Below are 12083 nucleotides of genomic sequence, written 5' to 3' on the forward strand. Positions count from 1 at the left end.
CAGGATCCTGGTACCTAATGATTCCAAATACTATACCTTGTCATCTCCACCTCACAGATGATGGAACCAGGCCACTGGATTGCATCACAAAGCCCTTCTGTTTCACAAGGAAGTTGTAGTGTCAAAGACCTTTGCTTGTCTTAGGGAAACTCATGTAGTAATTGAGCCTGTAGATGAGGGTATCTAGTTATCTGTGGGGGTTACAAAGCCTGGGACTAAAGCTGCCATGGTCATAGGCATTGTCTACATTCCCATTCTCTTCCACTCTTCATATCCTGCTCCAGGCTGATGCCTCAGTTCTCTAATTTAAAACAACAGTCTGGTCACTCTTCCCCAGAAAACTGAGTGCTTACACACCCAGGACACCTTATACGAAAGAGTGGCTGGGACAGAGGAACCTCCACCAAATGCCCCACCTGTGCATTCCTGAAAAGCACATAAGAAGTTAGGGCATTTAGAATTGCTTAAGGCTTGGAAACAGAACTTTTATGTTATAGGTGATATTAAGAGGACCATGTCTGATGTGTCAGGAAAAAGCCAAGGTGGCAACATCTTTAAATGACATTGTGGGAGCAGTGCAGGGATGCCTCCAGTCTGTGTGGACAAGAGATTGAAAACACTGCCTTCCAGAAAGGCACATGAATGAGGCTCACTTCTTGAGGTTTGTCCAAGGCTTGGTTTTCCAGTGCTACCTATGCAGGTGTTATAGCATTCTGTCTGCAAAGATGGGTTAATGATCACTTTCACCTAAGGACCACAAACTAGTTGCTTATGATTGGATATAGCCTTTTACTCTGAAAATAGACAGTTTGCCTGAAGAGTTTTTTTTTAACCTGGATTTTGGAAACCTTTAGGCAGAGCAGGTGTTTTCCAACTCATCCCCAGGATCCATTATTCCTATACCCTGCCCATTAATTTACACATTTATGAAAACTTCTTGGTCTCCATGGATATTGTGATATGCCTTTAACACCTCAGGATTTCTTAATTTGTTTCAGGAATTCTTTCTCTGGTAAGAGTGGTCTTACAGCCAAACAAATTATTGGGTCTCTGAAAAGGCTATTTGAATCTTCCTCCAGGATCCAACCCTATAAGCAGTACGTATAGTGAACCCTTAAAATGTTCTCAGCCCTAAGCGGGGCAATGTCAAGGGTACAAAAGACAATGTCAAGGGTACAAAAGCACCTGCCTACACTCAAGGTGCTTAAAAATGTAGTTTCAAAGACAAGACTTAACTCCCATGTAGAGTCAAAAATTTATAATAAATACTTTTATGTCCTCATGTGAGGCCCAGGTCACGCACATTGTATTTCAGAGGAGAGAGAACATAGTGAGGACCAGGGTGACCAGTAAAGGCTCTGAGAGAAAGTAGTATTGTTGCTGAGTATAAAAGCAGAGGCTGTGAGGAAGAAGAATGTTCTAGCACAGAAAAACAGTTATAAACAATGGGAGAAACTTCATTTGGCAGTAAGAAATGCAGTCTATTTCTATCAGAGGTGCAGTTGGGGGGTTTGGAGAGAAATTGTGAGAAAAGATTGGAGGAGCAGGGGTGTGGCCTCTTGAAGGAGGACAGTGGAGTTTATTTTATTTCAACCCTAAAGTTAATTTTTTATAAAAAATTAGATATACATATACATGGTATAAATTTTGAAAGTCACAAGGTGGTATGTAGTAAATATGTCTCATTCCCACTCATGTCTCCCACTTCCTAGTTTTCTTCCCTGTGCATCTTTCAGAATTAGTTTAGCATAGGAAGCATAAAATAATCAATATATATATATAGATATTTATTTTTTCTTTATAAATGGAAACATATGATAGATATTATTTTCCCTCTTTATTTAATTTAATACACCTTGTGCAAATGATTTTCCTTAATATTAATAGTTGTACAGTCTATTTTTAAAATGAAAACACCATTTGAAAGTTCAATTATTTAAAATTTTTATACATATGTGGTTTTGTGAATTTTGAATAAAATATATGTATTTTTGTTATACAGAAGAAGTCCACTTAACAAAATTAACCACTTTAGTTCCTTAAAAAGTTAAACAGAACTACCATTTGACCTGACAATCCAATTCTAGGTATATATCTAAAAGAATTGAAAGCAGGGACTCAAACAGATATTTAAACACTAATATTCATAGCAACATTATTCACAATAACCAAAAGATGGAAGCAACCCAAATGTCCATCAATACATGAATGGATAAATTTCAGCCATTAAAAGGAATGAAGTTCTGATACATGCTACCACGTGGTATGTATGTGTATGAATCTTTAAGACATCCTGTTGTGTGAACTAATCAGACACAAAAGAACAGATATATGACCCTACTAATATGAAATAACTAGAATATGCAAATTCATAGAGTGAGAAACAGATTACGGTTTATCAGTGGTAGAAGTTAGGGGGTATTGGTAGTTAATGCATAATGCATGCAGGGTTTCTGTTATGGTGATGGAAAAGTTTTGGTAATGGATGGTGGGATGGTAGCACAATATTGTGATTGTGATTAATCCCATTGAATTGTATGCTTGGGAGAGTTTGAGATGGGAAAGTTTGTGTTGTATATATATTACCACAATTAAAAAAAAGAGAGAGAGACTAAAGAGACAATCACAATAGATACGTGATCCTGGAATAGATCTAATAAAGGAAAAGAAAATGCCTGAAAGGATATTATTGGGATAATTGAAAAAGTGGGATTTAGACTGTAAGCTTTACATCAATGTAAAATTTATTGAACTTGATAATTGTACTTAATATGATTACATAAATAGATATCCTTGTTATTAGGAAACGTACATGAAGTATTGAGAATTCAAGGAGCATGAATTATACAACCTACTATGAAGTGTTTAGAAAATAGAGAACGAATGATATAACAAATGTGGCAAAATGTTGAAAGTTGGTAAATCTGGATATCTGTGTAGGGGGTATATTTCAGTTCTCTTTTTTTTTTTTTTTTTTTTTTTAAGGTGCAAGGGCTGGGGATTGAACCTAGGACCTCATATGTGGGAAGCTGGTGCTCAACCACTGAGCCACACTGACTCCTCTGAGTTGGTTTTTTCATTTGTCTGCTTGTTTGTTTTTTTTGTTTTTAGGAGGCACATTGAACCGAACCTGGGACCTCCCATGTGGGAAGCAGACATTCAACAGCTTGAATCACATCCACTTCCCTCTCTATTGTTTCTGTATTATCATTATTATTTAAATTTTAAACTTTATTTTGAAATGCTTTCAAACTTACAAGACAGTTAAAAAATAATACAGGTGAGTGGATGTAGCTCCATGGTTGAGCACCTGCTCCCCATGTACAAGCTCCTGTGTTCAATCCCCGGTACCTCCTAAAAAAAAAAAAGTAAAAAAATAAGTAAATGAAAAAAAAAATACAAATCCCATACAGAGAACACCAACATACCCTGTCCCCTCAGATACCTAGATCCATCAATTTTACTATTTTGCCATCTTTGCTATCATCGAGCTATCAATCCATCTGTCTGTCTGTTTTAGTTTCCTGGACTGCTGAAGTAAATATCATGAAATGGGTAAACTTAAACAAAGAGGGTTTATTAGCTAATGGTTTTGAGGCAAAAAAAAAGTCCAAATAAAGGTGTCATCAAGGTGATGCTTTTTCCCCAAAGACTGTGGCTTTCTGGGGATGGCTGCCAGTGATCCTGGGATCCTTCTGGTGTCACGTGGCAAGGCACAGTGGTGGCATCTTCTGATCTCTCCCTCCTCTTCTGGGTTCAGCTTTTTGCCTCCTGTGGCTTTCTCTCTATACATAAGAATTTCACTGTCTTATAAAAGACTCCAGTAATAGATTAAAACCCATCCTGGTTGAGGAGGGCCACACCTTAATTGAAGTAGCCTCATCAAAAGATTGTACTTACAATGGGTTCACACCCACAGGAATGGACTGAATTTAAGAACATGCTTTTCTGAGGTACATACAGCTTCAAACCACTACACCATCGAGCTCTTAGTCTGTCTACCTATTTATCAATCCATTTTCTGGACACTTAGTAACATATATGTCATGTTCCTTGAACACATACTACTACCATGTACATTTCCTAAGAACAAAGATATTCATATATGTATCAAACTTAAGTGCAGTTATCCAGAAATTTAACATTGTTAAAAAATTGGAATATAGTCATTTATATTCCAATTTTTTCATATGTTCAATAATGTCCTTTTGAGCTTTTTCTCCCCTCTTGTTAGATCCCATTCAGGATCATGTATTACCTATAATTGTCATAGTCTCTTTAGTTTCTCCTTTTAAAAAATTATAGAAAACATATATACATAAACTTTCCTATCTCAAACACCCCAAGCATACATTCAACTGTATTTCCCTTCTCACATTTTGCATTAACACTCCATTCTTCCTGCTCTCTGCCCCTGGTAGCCTGTATTTTGTCTCTATGAGCTTGCATATTCTCTGCTATTTTTTTTGTAGTTACCATGTAGTGTAAATTTAACATCCTAAATCTGTTACAATCTAGTTTGCTTTGATACCAACTTAACTTCAATAGTATACACTAACTGTGTTCCTATTCCCTTCCATCCACTCACCTTTATTCTTGTCACAATTACATGTTTATACATTAGGAGTCTGTAACCACTGATCTCTCTTTACATTTTATACATTTTTTAAAAAAGATTTATTTATTTATTTATTTATTTCCCCCCCCTTCTCCCCCCGCCCCAGTTGTCTGTACTCTGTGTCTATTTGCTGCATCTTCTTTGTCCACTTCTGTTGTTGTCAGTGGCATGGGAATCTGTGTTTCTTTCTTTCTTTCTTTATTTATTTATTTTTATTTTATTTCTCTCCCCCCTCCCCGCCCCAGTTGTCTGTTCTCTGTGTCTATTAGCTGCGTCTTCTTTGTCTGCTTCTGTTGTTGTCAGCGGCACAAGAATCTGTGTTTCTTTTTGTTGCGTCATCTTGCTGCATCAGCTCTCCATGTGTGCGGCCCCATTCCTGGGCAAGCTGCACTTCCTTTTGCACTGGGCGGCTCTCCTTATGGGTGCATTCCTTGCGCATGGGACTCCCCTGTGCGGGGACACCCCTGCGTGGCAGGGCACTCCTTGCGCGCATCAGCACTGCGCATGGGCCAGCTCCACATGGGTCAAGGAGGCCCGGGGTTTGAACCGCAGACCTCCCATGTGGTAGGCAGATGCCCTAACCACTGGGCCAAGTCCGCTTCCCAACATTTTATACATTTTTTAATGCCTCACAATGTCTTTTAGATCCTGAAAGAGATAAAAAGTGGAGTTACAAACCAAAAATAAAGCAGTACTAGCACTTATATTTATCCCTGTCATTACCCTCACTGGAGATCTTTATTTCTTCTTATGGTTTTAATTTGTTGTTCATTGTCCTTTCCTTTCAACATGCAGAACTTTAGTATCTCTTGTAAGGTCAGTCCAGTGGTGATGAATTCTCTCAGCTTTTGTTAATCTGGCAATGTATTATTCTGTCCCTCATTTTTTTTTTTTTTTTTTTTTTTTTAAATTTTTAATTTTTTTATTTTTTATTGACTTTGTAATAATATTACATTAAAAATATATATGTGAGGTCCCATTCAACCCCACCCCCCCCACCCCCCCTATCCCCCCCCCCAACAACACTCGTTCCCATCATCATGACACATCCATTGGATTTGGTAAGTACATCTTTGGGCACCTCTGCACCTCATATACATTGGTTCACATCATGGCCCATACTCTCCTCTATTCCATCATGTAGGCCCTGTGAGGGTTTACAATGTCCGGTGATTACCTCTGAAGCACCATCCAGGGCAGCTCCATGTCCCGAAGACGCCTCCACCTCTCATCTCTTCCTGCCTTTCCCCATACCCTTTGTCCATTATGTCCACTTTTCCCAATCCAATGCCACCTCTTCTATGTGGACACTGGATTGGTTGTGTCCATTGCACCTTTATGTCAAGAGGAGGCTCAGATTCCACCTGGATGCTGGATGCAATCCTCCCATTTTCAGTTGTAATCACTCTAGGCTCCATGGTGTGGTGGTTGTCCTTCTTCACCTCCATCTTAGCTGAGTGTGGTAAGTCCAATAAATCAGATTGTAGGTGCTGGAGTCTGTTGAGGCTCAGGATCTGGCTATCACATTGTCAGTCCAGAGATTCAAATCCCCTAAATATATCTTAAACCCCAACATTAACTGCACCTCCAGCACATTAGCATGAAAGTCTTATGAAGGGAGATCCCATCTGAGTCCAGATTCATCACACATAAACACCATTTCCAAAGAGGGGCCATCTGCCCTGGTAGTTAACCCCATCGGCCATGACCATAACTCCCATGGGTCTCTTTAGCCCTCAAAGGAACCAATATCTGGGGGTTGTATCTGCTTTATCTGTCTCTCTGACTCTGCTCAGTTGTGCATGAGGGCAAACCTTCTGCCAGCCTCCAGACTCTTTTTTAGAAACTCGTAGCCATATAAACTCATTTCTCCTTTCCATTTCCCCCTTACTTTAGGTCAAACAGCATTTTAAAGTCATGGTATTTTATGTAGACATGGATATTCTGCTGATCCGCATTGAACCTTCCGTATAAGGTCATTTTCCAGTTGCATCATCAGTTGGTAGTTGATAGTGGTCCCTCGTTGCCAGGGAGGCTCATCCCCAGGTGTCATGTCCCACGCTGGGGGGAAGGCATTGCATTTACATGCTGAGTTTGGCTTCGAGACTGGCCACATTTGAGTAACATGAAGGCTGACAGAAGGAAATTCCCAGGCACAAAGTTGCTCTAGGCCTTGTTATTATTTTGGGTTTATCAGCTCACAAGCATAGTCATTAGTATCAGGGGCTCACTGTTGAACCCTCACTCCCTCCCGGTCCCCACCACTGTACCTGGGAGACTGTCGCTGCTCCCCTAGGGACCACGACAGAGCACCACTGGCCAGGAACCCAGTACCCCCCCTACTGTGGTTTTTAATTGTTGCCACTATGAGTATATCCAAACATTACCATGCACCCTGGACATATGTTCTGTACAGCTCCCTGTCAGTCATATATCACCTGTCATTGGTATCCCATACCAGTATCCCTCCATTGCCATTGTTGAAACACTCTGTGATCCAGAACTCCCCGAAATTTGAAGCCCAATATAATGTCATGGTCCCTTACTAGGGAATGGCATATAGTGATGAGTTTAAAGGATAGATAAAGAACTTGGATAAAGTTAGATAAAGAACTTAGATAAAGAATGTTGACTTGAAAAAATTCCACATCCTATTTTTTTCTTTTTTTTTTTTTTTTCCCCCCCCCCCTAATTATTCAGCTTTTCTTCACAGGAGTCCTAGACCACAGCAATGTATATATATAATATACAGCACTCCCACACATCCACCAGAAAACCTTTTCCCTTCCACAGTGATACTCTTACGCCCTATTCATATCATATTTACTTAAAGTGATGTACAGAGTCTGAGACATTAGCTTTCTAACAAGGTGACATCTGTGTTTACATTATGGTGCATACTTTAGGATACACAGTTCTTTTTTTTTTTTTTATTAATTTTTTTATTTTTTATTGACTTTGTAATAATATTACATTAAAAATATATATGTGAGGTCCCATTCAACCCCACCCCCCCCACCCCCCCTCTCCGCCCCCCCAACAACACTCGTTCCCATCATCATGACACATCCATTGGATTTGGTAAGTACATCTTTGGGCACCTCTGCACCTCATATACATTGGTTCACATCATGGCCCATACTCTCCTCTATTCCATCATGTAGGCCCTGTGAGGATTTACAATGTCCGGTGATTACCTCTGAAGCACCATCCAGGGCAGCTCCATGTCCCGAAGACGCCTCCACCTCTCATCTCTTCCTGCCTTTCCCCATACCCTTTGTCCATTATGTCCACTTTTCCCAATCCAATGCCACCTCTTCTATGTGGACACTGGATTGGTTGTGTCCATTGCACCTTTATGTCAAGAGGAGGCTCAGATTCCACCTGGATGCTGGATGCAATCCTCCCATTTTCAGTTGTAATCACTCTAGGCTCCATGGTGTGGTGGTTGTCCTTCTTCACCTCCATCTTAGCTGAGTGTGGTAAGTCCAATAAATCAGATTGTAGGTGCTGGAGTCTGTTGAGGCTCAGGATCTGGCTATCACATTGTCAGTCCAGAGATTCAAATCCCCTAAATATATCTTAAACCCCAACATTAACTGCACCTCCAGCACATTAGCATGAAAGTCTTATGAAGGGAGATCCCATCTGAGTCCAGATTCATCACACATAAACACCATTTCCAAAGAGGGGCCATCTGCCCTGGTAGTTAACCCCATCGGCCATGACCATAACTCCCATGGGTCTCTTTAGCCCTCAAAGGAACCAATATCTGGGGGTTGTATCTGCTTTATCTGTCTCTCAGACTCTGCTCAGTTGTGCATGAGGGTAAACCTTCTGCCAGCCTCCAGACTCTTTTTTAGAAACTCGTAGCCATATAAACTCATTTCTCCTTTCCATTTCCCCCTTACTTTAGGTCAAACAGCATTTTAAAGTCATGGTATTTTATGTAGACATGGATATTCTGCTGATCCGCATTGAACCTTCCGTATAAGGTCATTTTCCAGTTGCATCATCAGTTGGTAGTTGATAGTGGTCCCTCGTTGCCAGGGAGGCTCATCCCCGGGTGTCATGTCCCACGCTGGGGGGAAGGCATTGCATTTACATGCTGAGTTTGGCTTCGAGACTGGCCACATTTGAGTAACATGAAGGCTGACAGAAGGAAATTCCCAGGCACAAAGTTGCTCTAGGCCTTGTTATTATTTTGGGTTTATCAGCTCACAAGCATAGTCATTAGTATCAGGGGCTCACTGTTGAACCCTCACTCCCTCCCGGTCCCCACCACTGTACCTGGGAGACTGTCGCTGCTCCCCTAGGGACCACGACAGAGCACCACTGGCCAGGAACCCAGTACCCCCCCTACTGTGGTTTTTAATTGTTGCCACTATGAGTATATCCAAACATTACCATGCACCCTGGACATATGTTCTGTACAGCTCCCTGTCAGTCATATATCACCTGTCATTGGTATCCCATACCAGTATCCCTCCATTGCCATTGTTGAAACACTCTGTGATCCAGAACTCCCCGAAATTTGAAGCCCAATATAATGTCATGGTCCCTTACTAGGGAATGGCATATAGCGATGAGTTTAAAGGATAGATAAAGAACTTGGATAAAGTTAGATAAAGAACTTAGATAAAGAATGTTGACTTGAAAAAATTCCACATCCTATTTTTTTTTTTTTTTTTTTTTTTTCCCCCCCCCCCTCTAATTATTCAGCTTTTCTTCACAGGAGTCCTAGACCACAGCAATGTATATATATAATATACAGCACTCCCACACATCCACCAGAAAACCTTTTCCCTTCCACAGTGATACTCTTACGCCCTATTCATATCATATTTACTTAAAGTGATGTACAGAGTCTGAGACATTAGCTTTCTAACAAGGTGACATCTGTGTTTACATTATGGTGCATACTTTAGGATACACAGTTCTTTACATTTTTAGTTATCCTATGTTTTACATTATGGTTTACATTATCAGTCTGTCATCTCCTATATGTTATGGTGTAATATTACATGTTTTATATCCATCCTTGTGTACTCTCAAGAAACTCCTCTCTTACCCCCCATTTACTTTGGTTCCACACATTTAACGTCCATTTTCCCTTCCACCTTGGTGCCCTCAGTGATAGCCAACCTCCGTTTCCTGAGGAGCCACTTCCAGAGATAGATGGAATAGTGTTCAGGGCCTAACTTGCTCAACTGCCCCAATGCCCTGGGAGCCACCCTTTCTCTCGAGGGATACAGTTCCCTCTATTGGATGGCATTAGTCCTCCCCAGGATGTGGGTCCACCCCCACTCTCACTACTTGGGTTTCTACCCCATGGTGTCACCCACTCTGGCAGAATGAGCATTTAGACATTCCCCAGGAGCCCGTCCTGCATCAGACCCTCCCCTCCGAGCATTCTAAACAGGTAACCCTCTTTATTATATTTTGATATGATTTTATCGGCATTTTACTCTCCACCAACACCTGACCCTCTCCTGGTTCGTATGCTACCCCTCCCTCCCCCCACTTTTGGGCAACGTTACCCACCCGTCCCTCCCCAGCCACCCTCAAACCCGCAAAGCCCCAAGCAAAGGCAACCCCTTGCCCCCCTTTTATCTCTTCTTTGTGTTCATACTTACCACCATCTCGTCTTAAATTCCACCCCTGCAGACATCAGCTCATATCCTTCCTCCATCCTCCGATTTCCTGCAAGCCTATCGTTCAGTCTCTTGCTATCTAGGGCAGCTTGTTTATTTCATATCATTGAGGTCATGTAGTATTTGTCCTTCAATGTCTGGGTTGCTTCACTCAACATAAGGTTCTCAAGATTCATCCATGTTATCACATGTGTTTGTAGTGTGTTTGTTCTTACAGCCGAGTAGTATTCCATTGTGTGTATATACCACATTTTATTGATCCACTCGTCTGTTGATGGGCATTTGGGTTGATTCCAACTTTTGGCAATAGTGAACAATACTGCTATGAACATTGGTGTACATATATTGGTTTGTGTTCTTGTTTTCAGTTCTGCTGGGTATATTCCCAGCAGTGGTATTGCTGGGTCATATGGCAAATCTATGGCTAGTTTTTTGAGAAACCGCCATACTGTTCTCCAGAATGGTTGGATCCTTCTGCATTCCCACCAGCAGTGGATGAGTGTTCCCCTTCCTTCACATCCTCTCCAGCACTTGTATTCTTCTGTTTTTTTCATAGCTGAAAAATATGGAACGCTTCACGAATTTGCGTGTCATCCTTGCGCAGGGGCCATGCTAATCTTCTCTGTATCATTCCAATTTTAGTATATGTGCTGCCGAAGCGAGCACTGTCCCTCATTTTTGAAAGACAGTTCTGCTGGATATATAATTCTTGGTTGGCAGTTTTTTGCTTTCAGCACTTTAAAGTTGTCCTCTCATTGTCTTCTTGCCTCCATGGTTTCTGATTAAAAATTGACATTTAATCTGATTGAGGCACCCTTGTACGTGACATGTTGCTTCTTTCTTGTGGTTTTCAGAATTCACTCTTAATATTTGGCATTTGACAGTTGATTATAATATGCCACGGTGTGGGTCTATTTGGGTTTATTCTGTTTAGAGTTCAAATGTCTTGGATGTGTATATTTATGTCTTTTGTTAAATTTGGAAAATTGTCAGCCATTATTTCTTCGGATATTCTCTCTGCCCCTTTCTCTTCTCCTTCTGTTATTCCCTCAATATGTATATTGGTACACTTGATGGTGTACCACAGGTTCTTCAGGATCTGTTAACTTTTCTTCATTCTTTCTTCTTTCTGCTTATCTGACTGGATGATTTCAATTGTCTTATCTTCAGGCTCACTGATTCTTTCTTCCGCCAGCTCCAATCGGTTTTTAACTCCTCTAGGAAATTTTAAAATATCTGATACTGTGGTCTTCAGCTCTTTCGTTTCCTTTTCATAATTTCAATCTCTCTATTGACATTATTTTTGTTTTCCTCTGTTGTTTTCCTGGTTTCCTTTAGTTCTTTGTCCATATTGTCCTTTAGCTCTTTGAGAATATTTAGGACCAGTTTTAAAAAGTCTTTACCTGGTATGTCCCAGGTCTGGTCTTCATCATTAATGGTTTCTAATGCTTTAATTTTCTTCTTTGGCTAGGACATAACTTCCTGTTTTATTGTATGTTTTGTAATATTTTGTTGAAACCTGGACATTTTGATATTTTGGTGTGTTGTCATTGGAATTTATATTCTGAGGTGTCTTTTCCCTAAGCTTGTTATCCAGTTAGTGTTGTGAAAGCACTTTCCTTGAATGCCAGGAGGTAACCCAAACCCAAACCAAACCAAACCAAACCAAACCAAACCAAACCAAACCAAACCAAACCAAACCAAACCAAACCAAAAAAAACAAACAAAAAAACCACCCCACTTTTCCCATTCTTTGTAGATTAATCTGTGTAGTGCTTTCTTTTAGCGAATACAGTAAGTTTAGAGAATAG

General features: G+C 40.5%; 1 non-coding gene across 1 annotated transcript; it reads right to left on the reverse strand.

The window, feature by feature from the left end:
• Nucleotides 1-10831: 10831 nt before the first annotated feature.
• LOC111759199 (U6 spliceosomal RNA) lies at nt 10832-10938 on the reverse strand. The gene has a single exon (XR_002793269.1). It is a non-coding gene; the product is annotated as a U6 spliceosomal RNA (small nuclear RNA).
• Nucleotides 10939-12083: the final 1145 nt, after the last annotated feature.

The sequence above is a fragment of the Dasypus novemcinctus genome, chromosome 8 (genome assembly GCF_030445035.2).
Source record: "Dasypus novemcinctus isolate mDasNov1 chromosome 8, mDasNov1.1.hap2, whole genome shotgun sequence".
NCBI lineage: Eukaryota > Metazoa > Chordata > Mammalia > Cingulata > Dasypodidae > Dasypus > Dasypus novemcinctus.